Below are 17,944 nucleotides of genomic sequence, written 5' to 3' on the forward strand. Positions count from 1 at the left end.
CAGGTGACGTCTCAAGTCCTCGAGGTACAAATCAAACCTCACGTGACTCTAGACAGTCCAAGACAAGTCCAAGTCAGATTCAAACAGATCTAAGACAAGTCTCAAGTCAGTCAAGATGAATCAAATCTGAAATATATAAAAGGAAGTCCAAATTAAGTCTCTGGTTAATTGAGATATGGCCAAGTCTTTTGGAGCAAGTCCCACCAAGTCTCAGTTCTTGTAAATCAATTCTCAAGACTCTTCTCAAAACAAGTATCAAGTCCCTGAGGACAACTCCAAGTCAAGAGACAAGTCTAAATTAAGTCAGTGCACAAATCCTTGAAGGCAACTTAATTTAAAAGAGGGGCACGTCTGGGAAATTTCCATGCAAGTCTCAAGTAATCCAAAACGAGTCTTAAAATCAAGTCTGATCGAGTCCTGAGTCGGGTTCAAGTTCCAGTTCTGCAGTTTTCTCATGTTCAAACCTGCTGGATCTTTTCCACATGCGTGCGCAGGCTCAGGAGGCGTCCCGGGTGTTACGGCTGATCTGATGAACCGCGGAGAAACTTTGAGGGCCGACCTCATTGATCACGAGCCTGACAGCATGTGGGTGCAGGATCATTCCTCCAGAAACGCCGACACTCCTTCAAACCTCTCTCCCATCGCCTTCGTTGTCGTTGCCGTCGTTGGCCGGCGCAGGAATAACAATAGCAGGTGCACAAAGGTGTGTAGAAAAACCTGAAGGTCACAAACAAACACACACACACGCCGAACATGATGAAGTGAGTATCGCCGAGTTTCTTTCTCTCCATCTCCTGCTTCTCAATTTCACCCCCGGCCTCCCCCGCCAGCCTCTCCCTGGTTACCGCTCTTAACTCCTAGTTTGCACTTCGCCTCTCTCCCGCCTCGCCGTTCCTTTATTCCTCGCTCGCCATCTCTCCATCTCTGCCTCTGTTTTATTCCACTTCTGTCGAGGGGATTTTTAAGATGTCATTGAAGAAACCTTGAGACAGATGAGGTCTTGAGCGAGAGGCGACGATCAGCGCCGGCACTACGGTGGAGTTAGAAACGGTATAAATCAGAGGATATGATCAGGAGTGACAGCGTTGTTTGCCTTGGAAAGCCCATAAACCCTGATGCAATAATGTTTGCAGGGAGAAATGGCGGAGGATGTCATAAAATCAAACATATGCTCAATATGGGCGACGCATGTGTGTGTGTGAAATTGAATAACCTGCGTCATGTGACAAAGTAGTCTTAAAAAAACAAATTTGAATCCTTTATCCCCCCCCCCTCGCTTCATGGGATCCATTTAAATGCAATCAGCAGAAAGTGGAGGGGAAAAAAAAAAAAAGAAGTAGAAGGAAGAAGGGCATTTCTGCTCGGGTGAAATATGTTTCTCATTAAAGATGTCAGTGGGAGAAAAGCGGGGATGTTGACGCTTTAATCGCCTTCCTTTTTAAAAAACGTGAATTGTAATGGGACTTGAAACAGCTGCGTCTCAGACGGGAGGGAGGGAGGAGAAAAAATCTGTTAGTGCGTCATGTGGTCAAGTATCATGGAGACCCTCTGTAAATACTCAAGTCGCCGCGAAGGAAAAAGTGGATTATTTTAATTCGGGTGGGTGTAGCGGAGGGAGGTGGTGGCAGGACGGAGGGGAGGAGTATTTTCCCCCTTCTAAAGATTTAAAAATAAATGCCAGACCTCCTCACCCCCGCCTCCCCTTTCTTCCTTTTGCCTTTTTATCTTCAGAGACCACATGCAAGCCTGCAGTTCTTCCCCCCTCCCTTTTTTTTTTGGAGGTTTGTGGCAGGTTATTTAACTCAGAGCAGCGACTGAGCGAGCAGCAGGATGAGGACGGCTGGAGTCCTCCTGTTCACCCAAATCAAGTCCAGATGTTTGTCTGCTACTGTTAACTCCTCACTCAGCTCAGTTATTAACAATCATAATACGATTTATTCTGTAAAGCACTTGCGGATACAATCACTCAAAGGCCATTTTTAGAAGGGATTTTAAATGTGACACTCCTCAGGCAGGTCGGCCCAAAGAACAGATCCCAACATTCGTAGATCTGGAACAACAAGAGAAGAAACGTCCGAGGAGGGAGCGCAGAGCGGTGAAAAGATCTGCTGGATAACTCTTCAGCTTTTCAGGGCTGTTTAAAGTTTCAACACCTTGAAATCGATTCTTAAAACAACAAAAACACAAGAGGGAGAGAGATTTCTAACTAACACCAGAGAGCAAGGAAGTGAAATCATCTAAATCAACGAATCATGAATGCATGAATAACAGTTTCAATAACTACGGTTAATAAAAATATGAAATAATTGATAGTTAATGAAAACTTTGTGATGATTTAGCAACTATAACATCTGTCAGTCGGTCCACGCAGACTGAAATATGTCAACAACTATAAGATGGATTGGCGTTAAATTTGGCGCAGACATTCGTGCTCCCCAGAGGATAAATTTCGCCAATTTTTGCGATCGCCTGAGTTTTAATTTTCAAACCACGAGGCTGCCAAATTACGGTTCTGTAGTGAAACGTCTCAACAGTGAAAGTGAAGGATCTGAATACTCCCCTTTAACGGTTTTAGTTCGACCTTGACGCGGCTCAAACAACTCGGAAACACTCAAATTTTCTGATATAATATTGATCTGAAAATCAGCTCGCCACCACCACAATATCTTGCAGTCACACTCCTGCAGCGCTTACTTACTCTGTCAGTTCATCCTTTTGTTAAACTGGGGCAATTTGACATCAGCGTGTGCTAAAAACAAGCCGTGAAAAATATATACAGATTCCATGTGGCATGTCTTGCGATGTAAAAAAATAAAAAATAATAAAAAATACAGGCATGAGACATGTTGACACTGAGGAGTGGAGAGTATTTTTAGTAAATAGAAAAATGTGACACAGTTCAGTCTGAATGTGAAGTCGTAGTCGTGTCTCACATCGCAGGAATCCTTTTTAAATTATTATTTCAGATGTGGTTCAAGGGCGGAAATAAAGAGCATGTTGCAAGAAATGAGCCCGGAGAAAATGTTTCGCTAAAAAAGGGGGAGTTTTATTCTTCTTCCTCATCAGAAAATGTGATTTGGATTCTGTTCTGCTCGAGTTCAGGTGGGTGTGTGGGGGGATTTCAAACATCTCTCCTTCACCTCAGCAGCACATGTACATAAAAAAAAGGGGGCTACAATTAAATTTGTCATTCTCGACACGTGTAATTGTACCCGCGGTTGGTGGTCTACCTGCGCCCTACAGTAAAATACCACCTTAATACAAAGTGACACCTTAAATAGTCTCATTTCCTTTCAGCTTTATTCATGAAGCCCTGCAGGTATTGTTTTCCAGGACCTTCCAAAATGTAGATCAACTGCATCGCCACAAGTTTTTGCCACCCTCTCCTGCATCCAGCTCACTAACCTGAGATCCCGTCTCTCCTCTCAGAGTCGCAGCATTTGAAATGTTGTCGCTGTCACAAGTGTTTTAAATGTCACCCGGTGTCACTGCTTATTTGGGTGTCAGGCGACGGAAAGGGTAGCAGCAATAAGAGCAGAGCAGCCTGCCAGCTCTCGAGTCCTTTCCCGTATCCATCGCTGTACGGTGGAGCCCAGAATAACCTGATTAATCTTTGCTTCGCCTCTCCGGGGATGTGTTGTTTTGAAATACCGGTTATTTCTCTCTGTGTGTGCGTGTGTGTGTGTGTGTGTGTGTGTGTGTGTGTGCAGAGGTGCGTTTGTTTATGAGCGAACTCTGCTTCTCATAAAGGTTTGTGGAACGAGTTTAACACATAGACGGATTATTGAATGTGTCTGTGAGCTTTAGTTTTAAGAGACAGTTAAGATTTCTTGTTGGATGTGGTTGTTTGTGTCTCTTTGTGGCTGTTTTGTGTCTTTTTGTTGGTGTGTTTTTGTGATGGTTTTGTTTCTCTCTGTATTTGTTTTGTGCCTCTTTGTGGCTGTTTTGTGTCTATAAGTTGTTTGTTTTGTGTCTCTTTTTGGCTGTTTTGTCTCTTTGTGGTTGTTTTGTGTGTCTTTGTGGTTGTTTTGTGTCTCTTTGTGGTTGTTTTGTGTCTCTTTGTGGCTGTTTTGTGTCTATAAGTTGTTTGTTTTGTGTCTCTTTTTGGCTGTTTTGTCTCTTTGTGGTTGTTTTGTGTCTCTTTTTGGCTGTTTTGTCTCTTTGTGGTTGTTTTGTGTCTCTTTGTGGTTATTTTGTGTCTATAGGTTGTTTGTTTTGTGTCTCTTTGTGGTTGTTTTGTGTGTCTTTGTGGTTATTTTGTGTCTATAGGTTGTTTGTTTTGTGTCTCTTTGTGGTTGTTTTGTGTCTATAGGTTGTTTGTTTTGTGTCTCTTTGTGGTTGCTTTGTGCCTCTTTGTTTTTTGTCTCTTTGTGGTTGTTTTGTGTCTATAGGTTGTTTGTTTTGTGTCTATTTGTGGTTGCTTTGTTTCCTCTTTTTGGCTGTTTTGTGCCTCTTTGTTTTCTGTTGTCTCTTTGAGGCTGTTTTGTGTCTTTTTGTTTTTGTTGGTGTGTTTTTGTGATGGTTTTGTTTCTCTCTGTATTTGTTTCGTGCCTCTTTGTTCTCGTTTCATGTGTGTTTATGGTTTGTCAGTGCTCCTTTCTGGTTGTTTTGTGTGTCTTTGTGCTTGTTTTGTGTCTAAAGCTTGTTTGTTTAGTGCCTCTTTCTGGTTATTTTGTGTTTCCCTGTAATAGTTTTGTGTCTCTTTGTGGTTGGTTCTTTTTTGTGCCTCTTTGTGGTTGTTTTCTGCCTCCTTGTAGTCATTTTGTATCAGTCTGGGTGTTTTCATGGGGGCTCATAATCCATCCATGGTTAACAGCACGCGGAGAATGTGAGTCAGTTTCATTAATCCCACACAGGCGACACACTCACATGAAGTCGTATGCAGAGCTGCGAGCGGGCCTCCAGCTCTCACCTTGGCTGCTCGCTCTGCTTGCTCGTTAATACCACTCTGGGGATGCCACCTCCCCTGCCTCCCCCCCTCCCACCTTCACCTCCTTTGGACCGGGTGATTAGGAACTTACAGAAATTCCTTGTTCTCTTCGCACTTTCTCTTCATTCCCTTACCTCTAGGCATCAAGGGAAATGAAGATAATCCACTGACGGCTTGCCAGGTGAAGTGAACAATGGAAAAATGGAGGGAAGTGGAAGGTGGATGTGATTCATCATGAGGCTCTTCTCATTTTGCAGGAGTACGCCTGGCACAGCTGTTTGAAATGGCACCCCTCGCCTGCAGACTTTGGGGAAGGGCGCTTTATGAAGATGCATGAGTCGGAAAACAGACTATTAAAGTTAGTGAGAGTTCATTAACCTTGTAAAAGTAGGCTCTGGCTCCCATAAAGCGCCATATTTCAGGATTTTCCCCATCATTTTTTATCATAAGTGCTCTTGGTGGCCTGATAGTTCATTTCACACGTGACAAGCATTAAATGAGACAAAGACAATAGGAGCTGGAGCTACGCACACGTGGCGCCTAATGACTGATTTTGTGGCCGGTTATCAGAGAGGAATTAAACTCAGCTCTCCGGCAGCTCATCTGCTTTCCTGCACTAACCTTTCAAAAGTGTTTTTTTTTTCTTCTCTCTTTGCACACAAACTTAGCAACACCACAAGCTGAGTCTAAATTAGAAAACACAGAAGGTATTCGCAATCAAGCGCGTTGTTTGCCAGGCTAACATGCCTAATCATGGACAACGCAGAGGGGGGTTCCACACTAAGCGATATGGCACTATCGGTTCACGAGGAAGGGCGTTGCAGAGGAAATGGAAGCCATGAGCGAACCAGCATGGCGGCTTTGACTCGCAGACAGAGCGATTTAAGTGTCTCTACCATCTGGGTGACTCATCTGCTCCCTCTCATCGCTGTGTACCAGGTTCTTATAACCATCATCGTTACTATCCACACTGCTGGATGCTCCCCTTTGGGCGCCACTTCTGATTTTTATCTTCAGAACATCACTGTCACCGCTGCATAAAAATAGCGCGCGATGAAAACAAACACGGACGCCGCAGACAACAGAGAGTCTGGAGTGTCCTCGAGCTGAGATCGTGTGTGCATGTTTGTTTGTTTTGTTTTTTTTATTAAAGTATTGCGCTGGGTTTATTTTGACCTGTTTGTTTTGATATCAGCCAGATTTACTGCACATTAGTGCAGCCAAATTATGGAAGAGAAAATAATGACTAATTCTGAGCAGATGTACAAGTGTGCCCAGGAAAATAAAAAGGCTAATATATGCAAATCACTGCTCGGCTTTGTTTTTTGAATGCGAGAGCAGCTCGCTCCACATATTTTCCTCAATGTGGCGGTGCTGGTTGTGTGATCGTCTCCTCTGGGCCCTCGTGAACAAAAAAAAAATCTGCAGCCCATGAGTGAAATAGCCTGTAATTTTGTCTTACAGCAGCGACCCGAGCATTCAGTTTGTCAGCAACCAGAGGAGAGAGAAATGGCCGTCAACACGCCGGGGAGACTCAGCGTATCCGCGGTGATAATCGCTCAGCCCGGTGAGACGCCCCGCGGCGCCGCTTCCCCGGGAAACTCCCACTGTGGCGCTGAACAGCCAGCAGCTGCATCCGTCTGCAGGAGGAGAGGCCGACCGGCCAGAGACGAGCTTCATCAGCAGGCGGATAAAACACACACACTGAGCGTCATTATGACAGCATCGTGTTCCAGAACGATCGCAGCACACAAGGAGGAAGAACTGATTTTGTGAATAAAGTTTTGTGCACAAATTTGGAGCTCCTACGCCCGCCCTGAAGCCTCCAACAGCAAATGGATGCAGGCCGCTCACCCACTCTCTCTTCTTCCTCCCTCCTGAGCCAATTACACGCCAGCCTCCAGATGATTGATGCATCATGTAGCCAATGAGATTTCACATACTGTAGTATAAAGTTTATGTCAGTTTTTAAAGCCCTAAACATGGAAATTATGCAAGTTTATGCAGTTTTATGCATTTTGAATAGGCTATTTTCCCATTTTTGCACTTGTTGACTATTTTATATGCACAGAATAATAGTGTAAATGTGGAAATAAAGAACACTAATGAGTTTAATGTTCCTCATTAGATTATTTTGAGGTCATAAAATGGCTTTTTTTTGCCATTTCATTAGGGAAACAAGTGTTAAGTGATCGTTTTCAGTAATATTGTTATGAAATTTTAACTTGATGTGGACACGTTGTGTTTTCCAGCTAACAGAGGCAGATTCAGGTCAAAATATTGCATTAAAAAAATTCAGTTTATAACGTTTCAGAGTCATGTCTGTACTCCAAAGGCTTTGACAGGCTAGCTTTGAGTTTACTCTGAGATAAAAACACTTCACATACATTTCCAGGATTAAGATGAGGGTAAACTTCAGATGGTTGTTGTTGTTGTTGCACAGTCTATAAGAAGTTAAGAGCCTGTAGCATCAGAATCATCCACAAGGTCCAATCTAAAGGCCCCCATACACCATCCAGACTCCAACCAACAGCCACCTGCCTTTATCCGACCACTGTGTTGCCTCTCGTCTGACCCGTTCAGCAGAAAAGTTGCACTGAACAAACCGTTTCGACGTGCTGTCAGCTCCACAGTCGCATGTACGTTCAGCACTTGCGTGAGATGCAATAAGCCTCCTTAACATCGGGTGGCGCTAGTCTCATGCCAGTGATCCAAAACATCAGAACAGGAAATGACCGGTGTGTTTCAGGCTTAAACGACTTGGAGCTGACAAGTCTTCAGTGACGACGATGATAATTATTCCTCTTGTTATTTCTTTTTTTACGTCTGCACAGAAAGTATTTTCAAAGTATTTCAGAACGCCAGCGACGCTGTTAAAAACATCCCCAGTTGATTCTGTGCTGGCAGGAAGAGTCTGAAGACTTCTGATCGGCGAGACAAGCGGCAGCTCTCAGGAACACAAAGCCGCCGCCGCTCATAGTTTACCACTCACTCCTTTTGAATTTCTGGAGAGCTCTCATTATCCAGAACGTCGGCGGAACTTTTCTTAACAGCCTCGGTTCCGCTTTGTTGACGGAGGAGTAACTTCGGCCCGGACGCGCTGAGCAAACAACATCAAGGCTGTTTGTGATAACGCGCCGCCGTCCGCTCTATTCCCTTAAATCATTTAAAGTTACTCGTTGTTAATTGAGAGCTTTCGGCATGAGAGTGGAGCATCGTTTGTTCCCCCTCCATCCTCAGCAAACGTCTTCATGACTCAGATCTACGCTTACCTCGCCAGAGCCCGGCGCCAGCTCGTTATGCACATCCCTTGCACTCATTTGCGTGAAATCAGAAGATGAGAGGAATTAGTTCCTGTCTCTTTTTACCCCCCCTCCACCCCTTCATCCTCCTCTCCATCTTTCCTGTAGTAGTGCAGATGTGGTGGGTCCTTTGAGGGCCCATCTGTTGTGCTGTCGTAGCTTTGGCCCAGCCGGCGTCTGACTGGGGGCCAGATGATTAGGCCGCCATCCAAGGAAATCCACCCAGGTAAGCCACGGCTCCATCGCCCTGACCGGCCCTATCAAGGAGAGACAGGAGACGGATGTTAGACGCAAACACATCATGCAAAAACCCCCCGAGTGGAGCTCAAACCAGAAGAGGTTTTTACATGGATATATACAAGCTGATGACGTGAAGAAAAAAAAAACCCTGGAGGTGAAGCGTCTCAGGAGCATCAGAGAACAATGAGTTTTTTCCTGCAAAGAAGACGTCTTAACACTGGCGAGGAGAGAAAACACGGGGAGGAAAACAAAGCCACCGCGGCCTGAGGGGACGCACGCTGCACTTTTTTTGATCCGTGGCAGCGATCCGGGAACGACTTCTGAAGCTTTTTCCACAGCTGAGAGGAAAAAAGAAACTCTCCAGCCGACAAAAAACAAATGAAATGAAACCCTAAAACGATATTAATGCCCTTTTTTTACTGTGTTGCTTCCAACTGTGACTAAACAGAAACATTAGTAACCCAAAAAAAACCCCATTATTCATCATCAGAAGTGCTAAATACTCCAGTGACAGCCTGTTTAGAATAATAAATGAAGGTGATACTCGGAGGATTACAGAGCTCAAGTAACCTTGTTGTGTTGCGGGACGTGGTTCTCTGCAGGACGATTTGATCCTGAGGGATCTGATCTTTAACCGTCCGTCCATCCTGCGGGACGTCTAACAGTGTTAATCTGTAAATCTGCTAATTATCCTATTTTTAAAAACTTTACTAGAACGGCAGAACGAATCTTCAAGTCATGGAAGATGGGATGAGATGAAGCATTTAAACAGTTATGGAGGAAATATTCCTATTCTTTACTTCAGTAAATGTGCTAACTGTAAAACTGCTCTGTTACAAGTCACACCATGGAAAACATGACTTTAAATTAAAGTATGTAAATATAATCAGTAAATTGTGTATAATATAAACAGTCTAAATGTCATAATAAAGTAATAGTTGCATTCACAGGTGGCTTGTTTTGTCAGACAAACCTCCAAAAACAACACACAAAACTGTTCTTGGTATTTTTGCTGGAAAATTACTTAAATTATTAATGACTTATCAAATAGTTATAATAATGAACTCATCACATACCTGTGAACCTTGAGATGTCAAAAATAGAGAGGATCTTGTAACCAAAGAGGAGTTCTGGAGGTCCAGACTGTGTTTCCTGTATTCTTCTAAGTAAGTAAAAGTACGAACACAAGTGATGCTACAGTATCATCATGACCAAATATATTTAAGATTATGATCTTATCATGATGTCTAATGGAATTTGGGGAGAAAAATGCTCAAAAGCTGCAAAAAACCTAAAGAATATGAGTGCATGGAAGAAGAGAAACACTCTGTAACCATAGCAACAAAACAAACAATACTCAATGACTAGTGAAAAAGAAACCAGATGAACTCAGACGTTAATCACACAATATCAATATTTCTACAGAACCAGAAAAATCACTTTTTTATCACACACTTAAAAAAAAAAACCTGCTGCCTACATTACCCACAATGCAATTTGAGCCACGAAAGGCTTCACACCACTTCTGCACACTTTAATATCTGTTTATTTGTGTTTACTTTCTTCCTTCTGCACAGAGAAGATGATATATAAACATTTTTCAAGTACAATAAAGACTTTTATTCATTCATCTGTATCTCATGCCGGCTGGAGACGTTCCTGCTCTTTGTCTTCGTGTCTCCATCGTGTCAGACGAGCTCAGATGGCCGACGTCCAAACTCAGCAGTTCACCGGTGGCGCCCGATCCTCCTCCTCCTCCTCCTCCTCTTCCTCCTCCTCCTCCTCCTCCTCCTCTTCCTCCTCCTCTTCCTCCTCTTCCTCCTCCTCCTCCTCCTCTTCCTCCTCCTCCTCCTCCTCCTCTTCCTCCTCCTCCTCCTCTTCCTCCTCCTCCTCCTCTTCCTCCTCCTCCTCTTCCTCCTCCTCCTCCTCCTCTCGACGTGCCGCAGCTTCAGTCTGAGCTCCTTCCAGATCACTGCGCTCCTCCGGGACTCGTGGCGAGCGAGAGGCCGGCCTCCCCGCGGAGAAAACCTCAGATCACTCGATTGTGTCCTCGAATCCCATTCGGAGCTGGTGACCATCAGAGAGGGTCGGGATGACAACTGACTGCTAAAACACCGACGAATTCATCTCATGATGAGTGTGTGAATAAAACACGGAGAGAGTTCGGTTGAACCCCCCTGACTTAGACAAAATCGCGTCTTCTTGGATTTTCAAGCCGAATAAAATACGTGTCTTAAATGCTCGAACTGACAACAGGCAACTTATTTGCGTATCCCTCTGAATTAAATACTGATGTCACAGAGTGATGACTGTAGAAAGGGCGGGAAGAGAGCGAGTAAGCTATTGGCCGTTAGCAGCTGATAGGCGTCAATGTGTTTGGCTAACAGAGCTAACGGAACTAGCGATGTTTAAAGCTTGTGATGTTTCGTTGATTTTGGAGGCGCCTGTGGCACAAAGTCGGAGTGTTTCTGCCATTAAAATGATAAAATATAATGTCGAAAATAAAATGACACAAAGAAAAATCCCCTCCTGCGTCTGACAGGCTCTTCTGAATCAGAAAAATTAAATAGAAAGAGCAGATCACAGACATATTCAACCTGATCGCTACATCAGCAGGACACATTTGCAGATGGCACATCAAAAAGAACAACTAGAAAACACGACCGTCACCTTCTCCTGCGATCTCTAAATAACCTACTAAGTGTCGTCTGGTATCGATACGTCATTGATTCGGCTTTCTTCTGTTGAACCTATGAATGGCTTTCTCAGAAAGTACTCACCGCCACGTTCTCTTCATCAATGTCTGGGAAATGTTCCCAAAAAACAAAAAAAAGAAGAGCCTCCCTGACATTCAGTGGAGGTCAGATATAAAAGACAGAGGTTTGCTTTTAAAAGAGTCTTTTATTGAATCCAGTCTGGACTCACACTGTGGTCAGAGAGAGAGAGATCATTTGATGGGGAATAATTTGTCGTCTCTTCAGCGTTGGAGGACTGAAGAAGCTCCTGAATCGATGATGTTTATACTTTTGTTTCAAGACGTTTTTGGAGGTTGGATGGACGAAGTTCATAGGCTGTTTTCTGTTCCTGTGACCTGCTGACATTTTCAAAGATTAAACCACTTTTGGTTTGTCTTTTCCTTGGTGGCGTGGTGTTTCACATCTTAGCCTTTGAGGCTAACGTTAGCTAGCATACTGTTGTTGACAGAAACTTAAAATCTCTGAAAAACGAAGAAAACCTGTTCTTAGTCTCCTCGCTCATCCGGACTCGTTTAACCTTTTGCTTTTGATATCACGACTACCTTAAGTTGTTGCGCCACGCTAACCTCCATTTTGTTTACGTCTGCTTCCCCACAGGATTAATTCAGAGTGGCTAGTGCTTCATTAGTGCCAGACCCTGCCAGAACAGGATCCGATCGCAGGACTAATCGGATCTGGCACACCTCCTTCGGCTCCGCTCATAAAATCTGTAAATACAATTTGTGTGATATTTAAATCGAATCTGTTCTGTTCGTCTTCTATAACCACAGCTATAAAACGCTCGTTATCCTCTTCTGGGCGCGTTTTAAATCAGATTTTTAAAAAGGCGGACGGACAGACCGAACACGTCAGCTGATTTTGTTTCTTATCCTGCCGCTTCTTCATGGTTGTTAATAAAACTTTCTGCCCCGATTACGTTTCTCCTCGTCGCTGAAATCATCCACACACCGACTCTCCTTTGCTTCCTCTCCTGTGCGTCCAATTTCCTGGACTTAAACGTCTCTAAAACCGAAGAATTGATCATTTTTGACGTGACAGAGACAACAACGATAGCATCATTCACAATCCTGTCGTCGTCTGTCGCCTCTATCAGTCTTTCATTGAGAGATCCATCTGCTGGTCAGAAACAGTCCGGACAGCGTTGTTAAAATCCGCTCTGACATCACAGGAGTGACACAAACTTCTTCCTGCTTGTAAAACTAACCGCTCCGCTCGTCATCTTTTATTCCCTCTGTGATTCGTCTTTGAGTGATTTTACGGTTTCATTAATTGATGATCAAAGTCTTGTTTTATTTATTGCTCATCAGTTTTTTTAGTCTACATGTGACTGTATGTTTTAGTATGTCTGCAAGGCCAGCGGCTCCTGGTGGGATTAATTAAGCTGTGTGAGTCCACAGGTCATATATTATATATACACACTGTTCTTCCTGTATGTGTGTCATCTATATTCACATGTACTCTTTATAGGAAATTTTTTAAAGTAAACGTCAAGTGTGAAACCACTCTTCATACAGTCTGCGTCACCAACAAACATTTTAATCACAAATAGTGAATTTTTCATGGTTTTCTCCCAGACTCCCTTAGAAAAACGGGGATTTTAAGAGTTGCTGCATCGTAAAGAGAAACTTCATTGAATTTGTGAAACAGCTACGGTAAATTCTGAATCATTAGAGCCTTCTTGTAAATCCGGCATTAAGTAGAGTATACTGCAGTGTTTTTTGTCATTTTGCATCGCTGTAAAAGCCTGTTGTGTCTTTGGAGAGAGAAGGAAGTGGTCAAAGTCGCCGGATTCCCTTACAAAAATAAGGATTTTAAGAGTTGCTGTATCATGAGGAGAAACTTCATCGACTTTGTGTAACAACTGCTGCAAATTCTGACTCATTGAAGCCTTCTTGTAAATTCAGCATTAAGAAACAGCACAATGCAATGTTACTTTTAGAGGTTACAGGAAGTGGCTGTGGTGAAAACGGGTTTGGCGGCCCGTCTTCTTCCCCTCACAGCTCTACAAACGTCCCAGAACTGTTAGAATATCAAAACGTGACTGTTTACCTTCCGACTGGCAGCGCTTGATTTTGTTTGAACGATTTTGTTTGATTCAAAGCGCCATGAATGCATTTTGTGTTAATACCCTGAAATGTGATATTCTCCGTGCTCTTCCTTTAGACGAGGGTGCAGGCACAGATTACCCATGAATCAGAGATTGCCACCTTTGTCACCGAGCACATATTCACCGTCAGATAATGCAACATAAACATCTCGGTTTACAGTGATTTCTGGAGCATTATATCCTCTCTTATCTGAATACCGAGGGGGTGGAATATGTTTTTGAGGCTTTTGTCTGAGCTCGCCGTGTGTGGAGATCGTTTTCCAGTATTCCCAGTGAATGCACCGTCCCCTCTCTGCGACCTGATTTGGCACCATCCCGGTCGATTAGGGCCCCGAACATAAAGGAGGTGAACGCTGCTGCTGCTGCTGCATGTGGAGGGGCCTTTTTGTTCAGCTGGTGGGAGTTTCATTTGCCTCAGGGAAGAAAAAAAAGGAAGCACTGCTCGAGGAACGCGGCCTTGTTTTGATTGCCCTTATTGCAAAGCATAATCTGCAAACAGAGCCGTGGGGGAATTGAGGAGGTCAGGCAGCCTGATCAATACACACATCTTCACTAAACATGCTGAATATGTATGAGAGCGTTCTTCCATGCGCCGTCTATTTCCCCTCGTTATTTTCCTGGTTGAATGACACGTTTGATGCCGTGCCCTGGCACCGCTCCCGTTATCCTTTCGTAAATTACTCGATTTGGAAGTGAGATACGAGCGCTACAGCGAGCGCAGCTGAGAATCCGAACACCCACGTCACCGCCACGTCCGTCTCCGGGAGCCGAGGCGTCTCGTATCGACTGAGGCTCTCCTGCGAGGAGACGACGTCACGGAGGCAGTCGGGTGGGATGTTTCCTCTCATTCACTAGAGGCTGCCCACGTTCACATCAAAGTTTATTTATAGGGAGGTGGAAGAACAATGTTACCAAGTGTCCACGGAGGTTTAACAGCTGCAGCCAGAGGCCAGATTAACCCACCGGGAGTTAAAGGTAAGACGTGCGTCCCCTCAAACACACCAACCCCCCCGAGTCACAATTATTTACAGCCATTAATTTGTATTCCTTTACAGCCAAAATCTTCACTGTGCTGTCAGAAGTGGGTGCACGAGCTCAACCGTGCATCAACGGCATAAATAACGTCCTTTCATATCAAATCCTGTGAACGAATGTTGCACCACAAGCATTTATTCTCAGCGCCACATTTGTACATTTGTACAGCAAAAATCTCAGAGAGGACAAATCGTATTGGTTATATCACTTAATCCAGCTAAACGGAAGAGCTTTAATGCTCATAGGGAACATCTGACACCTGTGCAGTACATGAAATCTACATATAAACCCGGAGAGGCTTATGAAAGACAATAAGAACAGTCGTTTCTGCTCTGAAAAAAAGAAATGTCAAATTCATGAACGACTCATCAGCTCCAACACCGTAATCTTCAGTTTAAGGAAACACTGGCGCTCGTCGATCAAGGCCCGACCGCACGCTCGTGTAATTATGAATTCAAAGTGAGAACTCTTCCTCGGCTGCGTGCCTCCCCTGAGACGACTTCTCTCCTGGCATTTAGAAAAACAATCAACCTGTGGGAAACTTTCAAAATATCACCGGATTTAAAAAGACAAAACAGCCCGGAGCGGCGGCGACGGCGGCGCCGTGTGTGCAGCACAGCTCCTCGTTCTGCGTGTTGTCATTGTCATTTTCATATCCTTTCGAGTGTGCCGCGGGCTTTTTAATAATTGAATTAATTATATTGACATTGTTGAGTATCCTCCTCTAATTGTAATAAGGGATGGCGGCGACGATAAGAGTGTCTGTCAGCCGCCGAGTCGCAGCCGCTCACCTAGAACCCATCTGCTCGCTGCCTCTCTCTCTCTGGACACACGGACGAGTGCAGCAGTGTCACATGAAGTTAAAATATAAAATACAATATGTGCATGTTTTTGTATGCAGTGCGTATACAAAAACCACATTATCCTATTTATTATTCCTATATTGAATTGTTGTAGGAAGCCGCACCATCTGCTGCGTAACCTCACGCTGCGTCGAGAAAGACAATGAACAAAAGGAAAAAAAAACAAAAACGGTCGAACAATCTGTCTCTGCGAGATGACCTTCCAACTGTTCTCCAGTCTCATCACACGTCTCACGTCTGTACAATATATAGTTATTTTAGTTTTTAAACTCAACAAAGAGGTAATAAAGTATGTAGGCTTCAAATAAAACGAGAAGTTTTATCATCCACGATGCAAAATGCAAGACGGATGAGTTACAGCTGATCTGCTAAATTCATCGTTTTGATATTTTGATTTGTTTAATTTGAGTATTTTCTACTTTCTTTTCCTCCTCTGTGACAGTAAACTGAATATCAAGAGATTTTCAGACGTCGTCTTGGACTTTGTTCTGACATTTTACGGACAAGTAATCAATTGACTGAGGAAATGACAGATTATGAAACTTAACCGACTATTGAAAATGATCATTAGTTGACGCTTTAGTCATCAAACTGCTTCTCTGGTGTCCAAAACTGAACGTCTGGTGTGTTTTTGACTCTGTGGGGAAAACGTTTCAAGGTCAAAATCATATATTTAATCCATGTCATTGATAACATTGTGCCAATAAATGCATTTCGTTCTTTTCTGTTGCATTCATGTTACTGCACTGCTGCTCTTCTGCCCATCAAGTGGTTGTTGTAGCTAACGTTGCTAACACCAGCTAGCTAACATGAAGGCAGTAAGTATGTATCCTCCACATTCACACTCAGTCCAACCACAGTCTGATCTGTTGGCCTCAGAGTTAAAGGCCTTGCTCAACGGCACCTCAGTGGTGGTAATAAGGGAGGAGCAGGGGCTGCCGTTCACTTTCCAACCCAGATTTACATCCTGCCGGTCCGGGGGTTTGAACCAACGACCCTCCGGTCACAAGCTCGACTTTGTGGGGTTTTTTTGTTTGTTTTTTTTTTGTAGGTTTGGGTCGGAAGTTCAGATAATAAGCACCAAAAGTAAAGTTTACAGAGTTCAACAAAAGATAAAAATTCAGTTGGTTACAAAGTTCAGTTTCCCAAATCCGTCCAGAGTTAACCCTCCACCAAAACAAATCAATAAAGGATCTCTGAAAAAGAAAATAAACCCAACATAAATATCCGATTTCAGATTTTTATGCCTGTTTAAGACTTGAAGCATGAGACACAACAAATGTATGAACATTTAACCAGAACCGCGATCTTTCTGTAGCTTTAACTTTAAAATGTCTGTTGCCTAAACTGAACCACAGTTTGTTCCATTACAGGTGAGTCTGAACTTCAAAACAAAAGTTTCACCCACTCGCATGAACCTCTTCTATTGGACAGAGTTTTGATCACCTGTCATCCCCACCAGGTTGTAGATTTAGTCAGCAGGGGGTCGCCGAGAGCAATCGGATTAATCCCACTGCTCCGAACTTCGTTAAGTCTGATGGATTTATCTGCTCTGTTTGCCACAACTCCCAAACTCTGTCGGTCGGTGAACGTGTTGATCGTCTCCAGAATCTCCTCATCTACAAATCTGCTGCCGAGAACAAGTCCTCATTAATCAGCATCACGCCGTAACTCCAACACGTGGTCAAAGTCGTAATTCATGAGAGCTGGATCCAAGTCCTTTGAAAGTGAAAGTTAAAGTGGAATTCTTCGGATGAGAGTCACTTTTAAGAAGAAGGGGTTTTAAAGATGATTGTCAGGCCAGTTTCTACCAAAGCCCCTCAGAGCTGGGACAGGAAATGTGCTCTCACCTTTCAGGTGTCAAGCCTCCTTATACCCATAATACCTTGCATTCTGGGATTGTGTTATGTTCTCACAGGGCGAATGAAGACTTTCTGAGGTTTTGCGGTTGAAAATGAAAAGGTTCTTGAAAAAGGCCTTCGGGCCGATCAAAGGGCCACTTTGGGATCTGGAAGCGAATGAACAGGCCTTTTGTGCAACTAGTTGCTATTTTCAGTGCTGCATTTGCAGAGAAATGATCAAATAAAGGTTCCCTGAAGGGCACAATCATTTAAAAAGCAGCATGACAATGTCAGTGCATTTAACTACAAATTTTGTTCATTCGGTTGTGTTTTTTTCAGCCATTCAGAGATGATTCATTTAAGTAAACGTGACAAAACATCCTCGGTGACCCCTGTGAGCGTCATTACTGTCACTATCTGTTTACTGCTGAAGCTTGTTGAGTGAAGCTGATCTTACTGCTGTTGTGAAGTTAAATCTGTTGACAGGCACCATTTTACTTTTAAATATGTCCTTAAATGTATGAACATTTAATGCCTTATTTTAAATCACAATTTTTTAATGTTGTGTTTTCAAAAAAGCCCTTCAAGAGACGGATGTTGCAAATAGCATCTGCTATAAAGATCCTGTGAAACCCACAATAAAATAATAATACAGAAAGAGTCAAAAATACAATATATTCCCTTTCAAAAAAAATGTATGTGTGTTTATTAATAAATGTAGTGAATACAAAAGTTGCTCCAAAACAACAGGCTAGCTAGCCGTTAGCATGTAGCTCTGTTAGCCGTGGAGCTAAGTGTCCCTGTTAGCTAACGGGAGGCTCCGAGTGAACACGGTGGGACACCATATGGGGACTGAACACAGTTTCCCCA

The 17,944-nt window shown here is 43.5% G+C and overlaps 1 long non-coding RNA gene across 1 annotated transcript; it reads right to left on the bottom strand.

Annotated features, from left to right (window-relative positions):
* Nucleotides 1–858: 858 nt before the first annotated feature.
* On the bottom strand, nt 859–9,766 carry LOC119008295. The gene is made up of 3 exons (XR_005071385.1): nt 9,549–9,766; nt 7,318–8,489; nt 859–1,030 (listed from the first exon to the last, which is right to left on the bottom strand). It is a non-coding gene; the product is annotated as an uncharacterized LOC119008295 (long non-coding RNA).
* Between the last annotated feature and the right edge of the window lie 8,178 nt (nt 9,767–17,944).

Source organism: Acanthopagrus latus, chromosome 19 (assembly GCF_904848185.1).
Source record: "Acanthopagrus latus isolate v.2019 chromosome 19, fAcaLat1.1, whole genome shotgun sequence".
Lineage (NCBI taxonomy): Eukaryota > Metazoa > Chordata > Actinopteri > Spariformes > Sparidae > Acanthopagrus > Acanthopagrus latus.